This window comes from Hyaena hyaena, unplaced genomic scaffold (assembly GCF_003009895.1).
Source record: "Hyaena hyaena isolate Hyena2069 unplaced genomic scaffold, ASM300989v1 scaffold_49, whole genome shotgun sequence".
Classification (NCBI taxonomy): Eukaryota; Metazoa; Chordata; class Mammalia; order Carnivora; family Hyaenidae; genus Hyaena; species Hyaena hyaena.
In genome coordinates this window covers 2,880,999-2,894,604 of record NW_024080681.1, presented here as the reverse complement: position 1 = coordinate 2,894,604, position 13,606 = coordinate 2,880,999, and the positions used below count along the sequence as shown (strand labels likewise).

Genomic DNA, 13,606 nt, shown 5'->3' with positions numbered 1-13,606 from the left:
TTTCCCCTCTCTGTTTACTATTACACTCTCTACCTCGGTACCAGCTCCACCTCCCACCCCTCCTCAAATCAGAGCCTCAGGGCACCCATCCCTGGCTTCCTAGGAGTATAACAGTGGACCCTTCCATCCCCAGAGTAGACCACCTACAAAACAGAGGAAACTCCCCACTGCTGCTGCTGCCCTACAAAGCATAATTTTGATGCTCTTTTGCTGCAAGACTTCATCACTTCCAAGGGTAAAGAAAGGGAGAGGCTTCAATGCCAAGGTCCCTTGCCACATATACACACCTTCCTATTTAGTCTGACCTTAATATCCTTCTTAAAAATTATACCAATTAATATAAAATCCAAAATTAAAAAAAATAATTAACAAGAAGACAAATGATTATAGCTCTTTCTTTTTTTTTTTCAATGTTTTTTTTTTTTAAATTTATTTGTAGGAGAGAGAGAGAGACAGCGTGAGCAGGGGAGGGTCAGAGAGAGGGGGAGTCACAGACTGAAACAGGCTCCAGGCTCTGAGCTGGCAGTCGGCACAGAGCCCGACGCGGGGCTCGAACCCACGAACCGCGAGATCATGACCTAAGGGTAAGTTGGACGCCTAACCGACTAAGCCACCCAGGCGCCCCGATTGTAGCTCTTTCAAACTCGGGATTTCTCAGTAGGAATCCTGAAGTTTCACAGTAATCTTGAATCAGACCCCGAACTTCCCACTTACAACTTCTTTTTTCCTTTCCAGGTGATTTATTTTGAATCCTGAGAAGACAAAATTTAGTGCACAATGATTTAAACCTACCCTGGTTTTTTCCAACTCTTAAACTATTTCTGTAGGAAAATTTCAAAGAACTATCTATCCAGAATCATTGGTTGTGACTCATTATAGGAAATGCATTACTTTAATTAAAATGCTATGATTTATCACAAATTACTTTATACTGGCAAGGGTTACCAGAAATAGTTTCATTCAGAGACCAATTTTATAAAGTTGATGGCTTTCATCCTATTCACCAACAAGTCATTAAATACAAATAACCTTTGTGGTATATTGTGCTAGACACCATGGAGATCTTATTCTTTCTTTTAGTGATTTATTGCACAGCTTTATTCCGGTCCTACCTGTGTCTCAGCACCACCATTAATCATTAAGATAGGATGTGTAGGGCATCTCTGAGACCAGCAGGCATGCTGGTCATGGACTTGTATAGGTAAAGGTCAAGGATTTATATAGGTCAAAAGTGGTATTTGTAAAAAGGCTAGAATGCAGTTAGGCCAACAGCCCTGCAGGGTAGAGAGTTAACACTTTATTTTGTGGTCAGCAATTCTCAATGGAGGCTTGAAATTCAGTGAGGTGTCAAGATCCATTGTGAGATATGTCACAGGGTGTTGCAGAGCTCCTCACTTAATAAAAAGGTGCCAGAGGATTGACCTGCAAGGAATGGTCACATATAGGGGTCAGAAAGAGGAAGATGGTTACCACAAAGGGAACAATGAGGAAAAAACAGAGGATGCATAGAGACAATGTCAGAGAAGCCACATGTGGAACAGTTGAAGGCTGTAAGTCCTACCGAAAGCCAAGAGACTTTAGTGAACAGAAGGTCACTGGTGATCTCCATAAGTATTTTTTAGTTGGCAGATTGCTGTGGGTTAAGAAAAGATGGACTGCTGGTGAAACAGGTGTGGGTCACTTTTTAGAGAGGCTGGCAGTAGAGGGAAGATGAGAAATAAGATCAATAGTTTTTTTTTTGTTTTGTTTTGTTTTTGTTTTTCTGAGGGAGAGAGAGACAGCGTGAGCAGGGGAGGGTCACAGAGAGAGGCTGAAACAGGCTCCAGGCTCTGAGCTAGCTGTCAGCACAGAGCCCAACGCGGGGCTTGAACCCACGAACCATGAGATCATGACCTGAGCCGAAGTCAGACGCTTAACAAAATGAGCCACCCAGGCGCCCCTAGATCAATAGGTTTTGGGCGCCAAGTAACATTTTCAAGATTGGAAGAAAAAGTCTCTGCGTTTGTAAATACTGTGTAGTCACAAAGAAATGGAAGACATAATACATCATGTCGTACTAACTCAATCTAAATTCTACCATTAATTTCATCATCACTATATCCATTTCCTTTTTTTAAAAAAGATTTTATTAAAGTTTTTAATGTTTATTTATTTTTGAGAGACAGAGACAGAGCATGAGCAAGGAGAGGCAGAGGGAAAGGGAGACACAGAATCTGAAGCAGGCTCCAGGCACTGAGCTGTCAGCACAGAGCCTCCTGCGGGGCTCAAACCCACAAATGGTGAGATCACGACCTGAGCTGAAGACCGATGCTTAGTCAACTGAGCCACCCAGGTGCCCCTTAAGATTTCATTTTTAAGTAATCTTTATACTCAAGGTGGAGCTTGAATTTACAATCCCGAGATCAAGAGTCACATGCTCTACCTACTAAGTCAGCTAGATGCCGCATTACCGTTTTTTAAATATTTCATCAAATAAGATGAGGAGGGATGCTGAACATCGTTTCATGTGTCTGTTGGCCATCTGGATGTCCTCTTTGGAGAAGTGTCTGTTCATATCTTCTGCCCATTTCTTCGCTGGGTTGTTTGTTTTTCGGGTGTGGAATTTGGTGAGTCCCCTATGACCCAGCAATAGCACTGCCAGGAATTTACCCAAGGGATACAGGAGTGCTGATGCATAGGGGCACATGTACCCCAATGTTCATAGCAGCACTCTCAACAATAGCCAAAACATGGAAAGAGCCTAAGTGTCCATCAACAGAAGAATGGATCAAGAAGATGTGGTTTATCTATACCATGGAATACTACATGGCAATGAGAAACAATGAAATCTGGCCATGGGTAGCAACATGGATGGACCTTGAGGGTGTTCTGCTGAGCGAAATAAGTCAGGAAGAGAAGGACAAATATCATATGTTTGCACGTATAGGAGGATTAGGAGGAACTTAACTGAGGAACAAGGGGGAGAAGAAGGGGAGAAATGGTGGGGGAAAGGGAGAGAGGCAAACCATGAGAGACTCTTGAATACTGAGAACAAACTGAAGACTGATGGGTGTTGGGGGGGGAGGGGGAAGATGTGCATGGAGGAGGGCACTTGTGGGGATGAGCACTGGGTGTTATATGGAAACCAACTTGACAATAAACTATTTGTAAATAAATAAATAAAAATATTTCATCAAATAAGAGATATCTTGCATAGAACAAAAGTGGGGTTCCGAGCTTGGGACAATATTTTCTTAATAACCAATTAAAAATTTAGGTTAACAACCAGTTAACACAATATATATTATTCTTTATTGCTTTTCTTTGTTGATAATAGTAACAGAATTAAAAAATCTCTCTTTTACTCTTTTATATGCAAAAATAATAGATTTTTCATCTGTTTTAAGTAAACTATAATTGACTTACTTGTTTTTGCTAATAGTTTCCCTTCACGTGTTGGTTAATTCCCTCAAAAATTATGTTTTGCTTGTGAATTTGTTGGTGAATCGATCTCACAAGGATTATCAAAAGTAACTATCATTAAGATACAACCAGCAGAGAAGGCATAAAGTATTGGAAGATTCTTCCTAGAAGGGTTAATTTAGGATGTGTTTTGTTTGCCTTAACTTAGAAAATGGCTGGCATACTGAGCAGGGCAAAGTCAGCCTGGATTGTGTTGAAACAGTGTGCGAATGAGCCTTAACATACTACTACTCACTAGAGAATAAAATTTGGAATAAAAGAGGATTTGTCCAAAGAATTTATGGCCAGAAATTCTGGAATAACTTTGTAATGAAACATCTGGGGCACCTGTCTAATTCAGTTGGCGGAGTGTGTGACTCTTGATCTCGGGATTGTAAGATTGAGTCCCATGTTGGGTGTAGAGATTACTTAAAAATAAAATCGTGAAAAAGGGAAAAAAAACCTCTCCAAAACCCAGTTCAGTGGCAAGGAAAGCTTAGAAAATTCCATTGCACATTGATTTTGAAAAATGTTTCTTTCCAACAAGTATCAGAAAATAGGCAAAAAAAAAATAAATACATGGTTTTTAAGCTATTCTGAAGTTTCATGCCACCGTGGCTCAGCTCAGTGTAGTTCGGCAAACATTGATGTTTATTTACCTTGTACTAGTTAATTATGACACCACACTTCGGACAATGAAGCCCCATTAAGCTGGTGCTCTTGTTTCAGCGTCCTTGCCAAGTCGCACATTATTGGACAGTTATCTTCACAGGTAGGAGAATTAAAAGACAACTTTCACTTCTGTTCAACAACAAAAAAGAAATAATACCCACTATGTAACAACACACACGACATACATGTTATGGTAAAAGTGCCGCACCAAACCACAGTAAAGCTAGGAGAAGGAAAAATCAGGATTATCGATCCTCTCCTTACAGAATCCTGTCCTTACTGGCCCTGACCCTGGTGGCACAAATGGCCAATGTTTGTATGTCAGGCCCTGTGCTAAATGCTTTACCTATAGGATTTCATTTCTTCCTTGCAATAATCCATGAGTAAAACTGAGGCTTAGAGGTGTTATATGGCTTGTCTAAGATCCCAAAGCTGTTAAGCCCTGAAACTGGGATTTGAATATGGGCACCTCAAATGCCACCCTATGCTTTAACCAGGTACTGGATGGCCTCTCGGTGACCACATGAGACTAAAAAGGGAAAATGCATCATGAACTTCAGTATGTAAAATGTGTGGCACACTGAGACCTAAATAAATAGTATTCCTCTCCCCCCTTTCCTTCCCCCAAGGAGACCACATATCAAAGAATATGAATAATAACATACTAAAAAATTATTTTGAGAGAGTAAATTAATGTTAACATTCTATCTGATCCCTTACACCTTCATCCCAGGTCTGTACCAGCCAAAGAGTCAAGATTTAGTGTAATTTTCCAAATGAATGTGATAAAAGAATCTTTAGTTTCAAACATAGAGGGCCAAAAATGTTTTAGGATTTGAGCATCTTTTTAAATAATGAAACTAAAGCAAGTTCTTTATGAGCACATGCTTGCCAGCAAAAGGTATTTAGAGCTGTATACTTTTCAAAAGTCTTAATTAGTAGACATACATATTCTGCACTTAAAATAAAATCAATATTATGCAATTGCTCTTAAAAGAGAAATATCAAGTATAATCCTCTTCATATCCCCTCCAATATTAGGATACACTTTAATTGTTTTCATGCACATGTAACAGATTTCCCTAGGCAATATGAATGGGTTGTAGGATTTTCTATCAGGAGCTGGAGACCCAAAGAGTCGTGGCATTAGGTTATCATCACTGAGGAAATAGCTTTCTCTTCCCCCTTAGAATCATAAATCATAAATTTGACACATTCTTATTTTCCTTAGGAGGATCCATGCTGTGAAGCTCCTGGAAACTAATGGTATGTGCTTAGGCAAGCTTCTTAACCTCTCCTTGACACAGTTTCATCATCTGTAAAACGGGGGTAATGTAGTGCCCACCTCAATGGGTTCTAATGGAGATCAAAGGCATCAACTCACATAAAAACCTCGAATAACATTTTAGTTACTATTTTAATATTATTTGTTATATCTAATGTCATTTAAATTTTAGTTTTAGTATTTTCTTCCAAGACCCAATCAGAAGAGTGGAGGTCTAATTATAACCGGCTCAACTCTTATATCTTATATATGGAGACAGAAATTAATCTGGTTGACTCGTTCCTCACGCTATTACTCACGTTGCTTGTCTTGGAACAATTCTAATTATCCTTCTGGTGTCAGCCACACCCCAAAACCATTCCTTTCCTTTGCATGTAGCTATCAACGTCCCAGTCAAATGTGTATACAGCTCTTAGTATACTGGATCATTTTTGGCTGCACCTAACACAAATTCCAGAGTCCCTCTTCTCTGTGAACAATGAGTGAAATTGTCACAGTACATCTTCTGCCTTATTTATCTGACTCCTTCCTGCCCCACCTATATGATTCAGCCAAATTAAGTATCAACCCAGGTCCTTAAAAAGGGAAAGAGGCCTATGTCTTTGGTGCCGTGGGAAAGATGGGAATGGCATCATCGGTCCATGCTCCTTCCTCTTTCTGCCAGATGAAGTCATTCTCCTCACAATGGACATCTCTGAGCATGAATGTAGCTAGCAATGACTGTGGGGTCAGTGGCCACCACTACTGCCACCAATACCACACAATTATCTGGTTCCTGCCTTCAGTTGTTGGATTTATTCTCACGGACTATAAAACAAGATTTCAAAGCATCACCAGACTGAGGAAGACTTTTGCCTTCCTAGTCTTACCACCTGACCTGGGTTTTGCCCTTCGTGACTCTTTCCTCCACCTGCTACCCTGTTCTCAGCATCAGGAGAGGATATGGTCCTGTCCCTGATCGGTATCTCTGCCCACATCTCTTACATCAGAAGTTATGGCTTAGCTTTTCCTGGTTTATTTTCTCCCAAATCCCATCAGGAGAGAGAACCACTAATTAATATTGGTTCAATTATTTTCTTTTACACATGGAGACAGAATTTGATCATTCCAGCACTTAACAGTCAGCATATCTGTTTTGGACAGGTCTCAAGGACAAAAACAAAATTTTTGCTAATTCACTGTATGAAAAAGACCCAAGCATACCCAGTACCTGACCTTAAGATAATGAGTTTGACATTGCTTTCCTCATGCACCCTGCTCCCTCCGCCCGGTGCAGCGCTCTTGACATTGCCTTTTCCAAGGAAGAGTCTACCTTTTTTCCAAGGGGAGAAAATAATAATGTTATTTGTAGGAAAATCTGCACAAGAGGTATCAGCTTTTCTTTCATTCAGTTTAAAAAGAGATAATTATAGTTTTTTTTAAAAATCCTCAACACAGGCATTTTTATGAGCAATATTGAAGGATGGGACATCAATTAGACGGTCATACTAAGCCCCTTAAAGTTGGAGAAATTGTAAAAAAAAATTCTTACAACTGAAGGACATAAGTATATAGATTGAACAGAACCACTAAATTTCTGGCCATGTGAATAAAAAAAAGACCATATCAAGGCTATGTGAATAAAAAAAAGACTATTTTGAAATTTCATAACACTAAAGATAAAGAGAGGATTGTACAATCATCCAGACTCAAAATATATCACATATGAAGAATCAGGAGTCAGAATGACATCAGACTTCTCAACAGTAACAGTGAAATAAACAGAAGTACCTTTAAAATTCTGAGAGAAACTTATTTCCATTGTAGAATTCTACACTCAGCTAAACTATCCATCAAGCCTGAGAACAAAATAAAGATATTTTCACACATGCTAACTCCCCAAAATGTACCACATACACACCCTTTCTCAGGATTCTACTGAGAAATGTAAACCATTTGAGAAAGCAAATTAAAAAGAAAGAAACATCCACTTCAAGATAATGGCAAAAAGAATTCTTAGGAGTATGATAAAAGGACATCACAGGACTGATGTCCAGCAAGTCGTATAAGGACCTATCAGTGCTCTGGACGCCTGCATGGTTCAGTCAATTAAGCATCCGACTTCAGCTCAGGTCATGATCTCACGGTTCACAAGTTCAAGCCCTGCATAGGGCTCTCTGCTGTCAGCATAGAGCCCACTTGGATCCTCTGTCCCCCTCTATATCTGCCTGTCCGCCCCCTTCTCCCCGTCTCCCACTTGCGTTCTCTCTGCCTCTCTCTCAAAAATAAACATTTAAAAAATATTAAAATAAAGGGCAACCAGTACAGACTGAAGCAAAAAAGTAGAGTATCATAGGGAGGATACTCCTAAGAAAATGAGAGAAAGAGAGAGAGAGAAACAGATTACTTAATATGTTTGACCACAGTGAGAGGAATTCTAATTCTGTCAAAACGTTTGTAGATGAACTAATGGGTGGTGCAAAAAAGAACGAAACCAATGGTCAAAACAGGCAATTATTAATGCCAGGGATGAAACCCAGACTTGTACAATCATATGTGGCTCAGCTACTAACAACAGATATAATGTAAACACTCTCTATTGGTTTCATCAAAAATTGTTATGTCACTATATTGAGAAGGTTGGAGGTGAAGACAGTTTGAAGCATCTAAGAAAACGAAATCCATTTCGTTTATATAGAAAGTCAATAACGTCTAACAGCAAAAGATCAAGAAATACCAGTATAAGCATATTTGACTTTATAAACTAAGTACATGTATTTCTTTGATGCAAGTAAAATATGAAAGAATTCAGATATATGGGGAAAAAATCTTGAGGGTTATTTTTAAAATACATGTACCTATTATTTTAAAAGTCCTTAGGTTATTTATTTAAGAGTCTTATTGCTGCCTTTCTTCCTAAGACATGATTTCTGTATTTCTATTTAGAGCACATTCAAAATGTGTGGTTAGCAAACCATAATTCTTCCTTTTGAGAAGGCATTGTGAAGCCTTTTTTAAAGGACTTAAGATACTAATTTGAAGACTAATTTTGTTCAAAAAAGAACATAAACCCATTGACTGCATAGTACAATGTTCCAGATATATTTTAATAACTTTCTGACAAAAAATCAGTATATGGCTTTTCCTTCCAGCTTTAACTCACTGAAAATAAAATAGTCAAGGTGAAGCCCATTTTATTAATACAAAATATTTTCCAGATACATAGAATATTCATTTAAGGTGTGATATGTATGTGTGTATGTGAACTATAATAGTGTTTTAGAGCATGGGAAAAGAAAAAAAATCATTTTAGTTAGCTTTTTATAAACATTACAAAAAGCAAAAAGTCTGGGAATCTTTTCCCCTAATTTAGATAATAGAAATAATTTGCCTGCTTAACATGAATTACATGAATTGTCGTGTAACATAAGGACTCTGGGATTCAGAACCGAAAGATCTGGGTTTAAATTCTGGCTTCATCCCTTCTCTTACTAACAGGACAATTTGGGGAAAGCTGCTTAATATTTTGAGCCTCACTTTCCTCATCTGTTGATTACCTAGACTGTGTTAGGCAGTATTTTAGGCAAAGGAGACATAGTAGTACCTGAGTATACCCTCATGGAGCTCATATTTTATGGGGGAAAAATAACAAATAAGTAAGCAAAGCAATTTTGCTTTTTTTTTTTTTAAGAATATCAAGACAATGTTTTTAATGTTTTTTTTTTTTTCTCTCTGAGAGAGAGAGCAAGAGCAGGGGAGGGTCAGAGGGAGAGAGAGACACAGAATCTGAAACAGGCTCCAGGCTCTGAACTGGCTCTGAGCACAGAGCCCAACGCGGGGCTCGAACCCACGAACTGTAAGATCATGACCTGAGCCGAAGTTGGACGCTTAACCAACTGAGCCACCCAGGCGTCCCAAGAATATCAAGACACTTTTTTAAGTTTATTTACTTATTTTGAGAAAGAGAAAGACAAAGAGACAGAGAATGAGCAGGGGAGGGGCAGAGAGAGAGGGAGAGAGAAAACCTCAAGCTGGATCCACGCTGTCAGCACAGAGCCTGATGTGAGGCTCCATCTTGTGAACCATAAGATCATGACCTGAGCTGAAATCAAGAGTCGGATGCTTAACTGACTGAGCCGCCCAGGCATCCCAAGCAAACAAAGCAGTTTCAGATAATGACAAGGATTGTGGAGAAAACAAAAAAGCCATAGCATAGTGAGAGGCATGGAGCCTGGCTAGTTTAGAAAGGATAGTTAGCATGGGCTTCTCTAAGAAGGTGGTATTTGACACTCAGGGAATCTAATGTCAGTTATGTGTAGGTTCAGGAGAAGAGAACCAGAAGCAGAAGGAATCGCCAGTAATGAAGGGTCTTGGCATACTTCGGGACTAGGAAGAAGGCTGGTGTGGTAAGAGCTTAGAGCGGAAAGGAGCAGGATACTAGGTGAATTCAGAAGGCAGTGTATGTAGCTTGAAAGCCACTGTAAAGAGTGCTGGCTTTATTTTAGACAGGAATCAGTCTGCGGCCATACCACCCTGAATGTGGCCCATCTCATCTGATCTTGGAAGCTAAGCAGGGTTGGGCTTGGTTAGTACTTGGATGGGACATGGGAATCAAAGGATAGTTTTAAGCAAAGGAGTAACCTGATCTAATTTGCTTTGGTGGCTGTTTTGAGAATGAATTACATGAGGTCATAAGAGAAAGTCGAGAAACTAGTTTCAAGGCTACTGTTGCAGTGAGGTATGATGATGGCTTGGATTACAATGGTTGTAGGCGAGATGGTGACCAATGGAGGTGGCCTGACATTGGATATAATGTAAAGGTCATGAATTAGTTACAGACAGAGGAAAGAGAAATCAAGGTTGTTGTTTTTAATCTGAGTCACTGGATACATTATGATGCCATTTATGAAATGAAGATCCTCTGTGGGAGGATTTCTCTTAGGGGCAGAAATCAAGAGCTCAGTTTCAGATGTGTTAAGTATGGGGTACCTATTAAATTTCTAAGATGAAATATCAAGCTGGTAGCTGGAAGTATGAGACTGAAGTTTGATATCACTGGATTAGCATTAGCATAGAGAAGGTACTTAAAGCCACAGGAATGGATGACAGCATCTAGAGAAGACATACAGACGGGGAATTGTGTGGGCCCTGGAAGTGAGTCCTGGGATAGAGAGGAGAAACCAGATTCCCAGGAAACAAGAACCAGGAGAAGAGATTGAGAAGAAGGAGCTGGTGTAGCTGGAAGAGGAGAGGGAAAGTCTGGTGACACCAAAAGCAAAAGAAGAGTTTCAAGAAGGATGTTGACCTGATGGACGGCTGAGTCAAAGGCTACTGAAAAGTTCCAGAAGTTAAGGCCCCAAAGGTGAGTGATGGATTTAGCAACACGGAAGCCATCGGTGACCGTCACGAGGGCTGTTTGGGCAGAGTGGTGGGGACAGGATCTCCATGGGAGCAGGTTGAGGGAAAAATGGGAGATGGGTACAGAAGCACTGATAGTAGACAACGTTTTCCAGGGGATGTGCAGCGAAGCAGAGCCCAAAAATGGGAAGGCTGCCAGAAGGCAGGAGGTGGGGTCAAGGGAGGTTTTAAGTTTTATTTTTTGTTTTTAAAATAAAAGACAGTAGAGCAGGTTTCTTTTCTGATAGTAGTGATTCAGTAAAAGGAGAGTAACCGGTGACTGCAAGGAAAAGGAGGTAATAGTTATATCATGATTTTTAAATCCTAATAGGTGAATAATTAAATTTTTTAATGTTTATTTATTTTTGAGAGGCAGAGAGAGACAGAGCAGGTGAAGGTCAGTGAGAGAGGGAAACAGAATCTGAAGCAGGCTCCAGGCTCTGAGCTGTCAGCACAGAGCCCAACCCGGGGCTCAAACTCACAAACCACAAGATCATGATCTGAGCTGCAGTCGGATGCTTAACCGACTGAGCCACCGAGGCACCCCAGGCAAATAATTAAATACAAGTCCCTTAAATTATATGAAAAGCTTCCAGCAACAACTCCTTAATATTGAACAGTTTTATGAAGATTACTGGTATTTTGTTAGCTTCCTCTCATTCCTTGTTTTAAAGTATTAAATCTCGGGGCACTTCGGTGGCTCAGTTGGTTAAGCGTCTGACTTCGGCTCAGGTCATGATCTCAGGGTTCGTGGGTTTGAGCCTTGCGTTGGGCTCTGTGCTGACAGCTCAGAGTCTAGAGCCTGCTTCGGATTCTGTGTCTCCCCACTCTCCGCCTCTCCCCTGATCACACTCTGTCTCTCTGTCTCTCAAAAATAAATAAATGTTAAAAAATTGTTTTTTAAAAATAAAAATAAAGTATTAAATGTGAACCTGCATGTATTCAATTTTATGCCTGCAGAGAGACTGACTTGGATTAAGCCGCAGCTCTGCCACTTGATAGCTGTGTGGTCTTGGGCAAGTTTATTGAAGTCTCTGAGCTTCAGTATTCTTTTCTACCAAAAGTTAATAATAATACCCTTTTCATTAGGTTCTGAGTTCTCAAGAAGAAAATATATGAGAAGTGTCTGGCATATAGTAGGCATTCCATAAATAATAGCTGATAGTATCATTATTATTAGCATTACCAAATAATGGCAAATAAAAAAAGTGAGGAGATATTCATATAGTTAAAAAATTTACAATTGTAAGAGTCAGTAAATTGCCTAGTGAATTCAATAAATGACAGGAATTTCTTCTGAATTACCGACATCATCTCTGCTTTCATACAGCTTTCGAAAGTTATACATTAAATATTTTATGAAACTAGACAGAGCTGGTGGTTGCACAACAGTGCAAATGTACTAAATGCCATGAAGCTGTACTCTTGTAAATGGTTGATTTTATTTTATTTGAATTTTACCTTTAAAAAAAGTATACATTGGGGGCGCCTAGGTGGCTCAGTAGGTTAATCATCCGACTTCGGCTCAGGTCATGATCTCACTGTTCATGGGTTAGAGCCCCGTGAAGGGCTCTGTGCTGACAGCCAGCTCAGAGCCTGGAGCCTGCTTTGGATTCTGTATCTCCCTCTTTCTCTGACCCTCCCCTGCTCACGCTGTCTCTATCTCTCTCTCAGAAATAAAATCACATTGGGGCGCCTGGGTGGCTTAGTCGGTTAAGCGTCCGACTGATTTTTGCTTAGGTCATGATCTCTCTGTTCTTGGGTTTGAGCCCCGTGTCGGGCTCTGTGCTGACTGCCATCTCAGAGCCTGGAGCCTGTTTCAGTCTGTGACTCCCTCTCTCTCTGACCCTCCCCTGCTCACGCTGTCTCTCTCACTCCTAGAAATAAATAAAACATTAAAAAAAAAAAAGAAATAAAATCACATTAAAAAAAAAGAAGACCGAGTGTTTAAAAAAAAAAGTATACAATCAACACATTATGTGCCTCTACCTTACTTTGTTTATGAAGATAGAGCCAGAATAAACTTTCTTTTCCTTTCCTGGTCAGAACATGAAGTTAAAGCAGGGATAGATGGGGAGAGCCTGGGTGGCTCAGGGCGTTGAGTGGCTGATTTTGACTCAGGTCACGATCTCACGGTTTGTGAGTTCAAGCCCTGAGTCTGGCTCATTGCTATCAGCACAGAGCCCAGTTGGGATCCTCTTTCCCCCTCGCTCTCTGCCCCTCCCCCATTCTCTTTCTCTTTCTCTCTCTCTCTCTCTCTTAAAAATAAATAAGCATTTAAAAACACAATAAAGCAGAGACAGATCGATTGATAGATAGATAGGCAGACAGACAAAGTTTGCTGGTTTAGACAATCTTTCCCCAAAGAAAGAGCTTAAGGCTTCAATACTTTTGGGTCTTTCTGACCTCCAGTGATGGGGACTGCATCTGCTCCCACATGAGAATCATTGGCCAAGCTCTCAGGGACCTGCCTCACACAGATCCCCAGTTCTCCCTAGAACATTACTACCCAAGTGTGGCATGTTGACCAGGACCTCAGCATCACTTCTGTGTTAGGATGCAGATTTATAGGTCCTACACCAGATCTATGAAACAGACTCTGCATTGTAACAAGATCCTTAGTTGCTTCGTATGCATATTGAAGAAAAAGAAGGGGAGCCTGGGTGGCTCAGTTGGTTGAGTGTCCGGCTTTGGCTTAGGTCATGATCTCGCGGTTCGTGGGTTCGAGCCCCGTGTCGAGCTCTGTGCTGACAGCTAGCTCAGAGCCTGGAGACTGTTTCGGATTCTGTATCTCCCCCTCTCTCTGACCCTTCCCTGCTCATGCTGTCTCTC

At 40.4% G+C, this 13,606-nt stretch overlaps 1 long non-coding RNA gene across 1 annotated transcript; it reads right to left on the bottom strand.

Annotated features, from left to right (window-relative positions):
* Window positions 1–601: 601 nt before the first annotated feature.
* LOC120230882 lies at window positions 602–6,688 on the bottom strand. Its single transcript, XR_005528198.1, has 3 exons — window positions 6,614–6,688; window positions 4,101–4,242; window positions 602–752 (listed from the first exon to the last, which is right to left on the bottom strand). It is a non-coding gene; the product is annotated as an uncharacterized LOC120230882 (long non-coding RNA).
* Window positions 6,689–13,606: the final 6,918 nt, after the last annotated feature.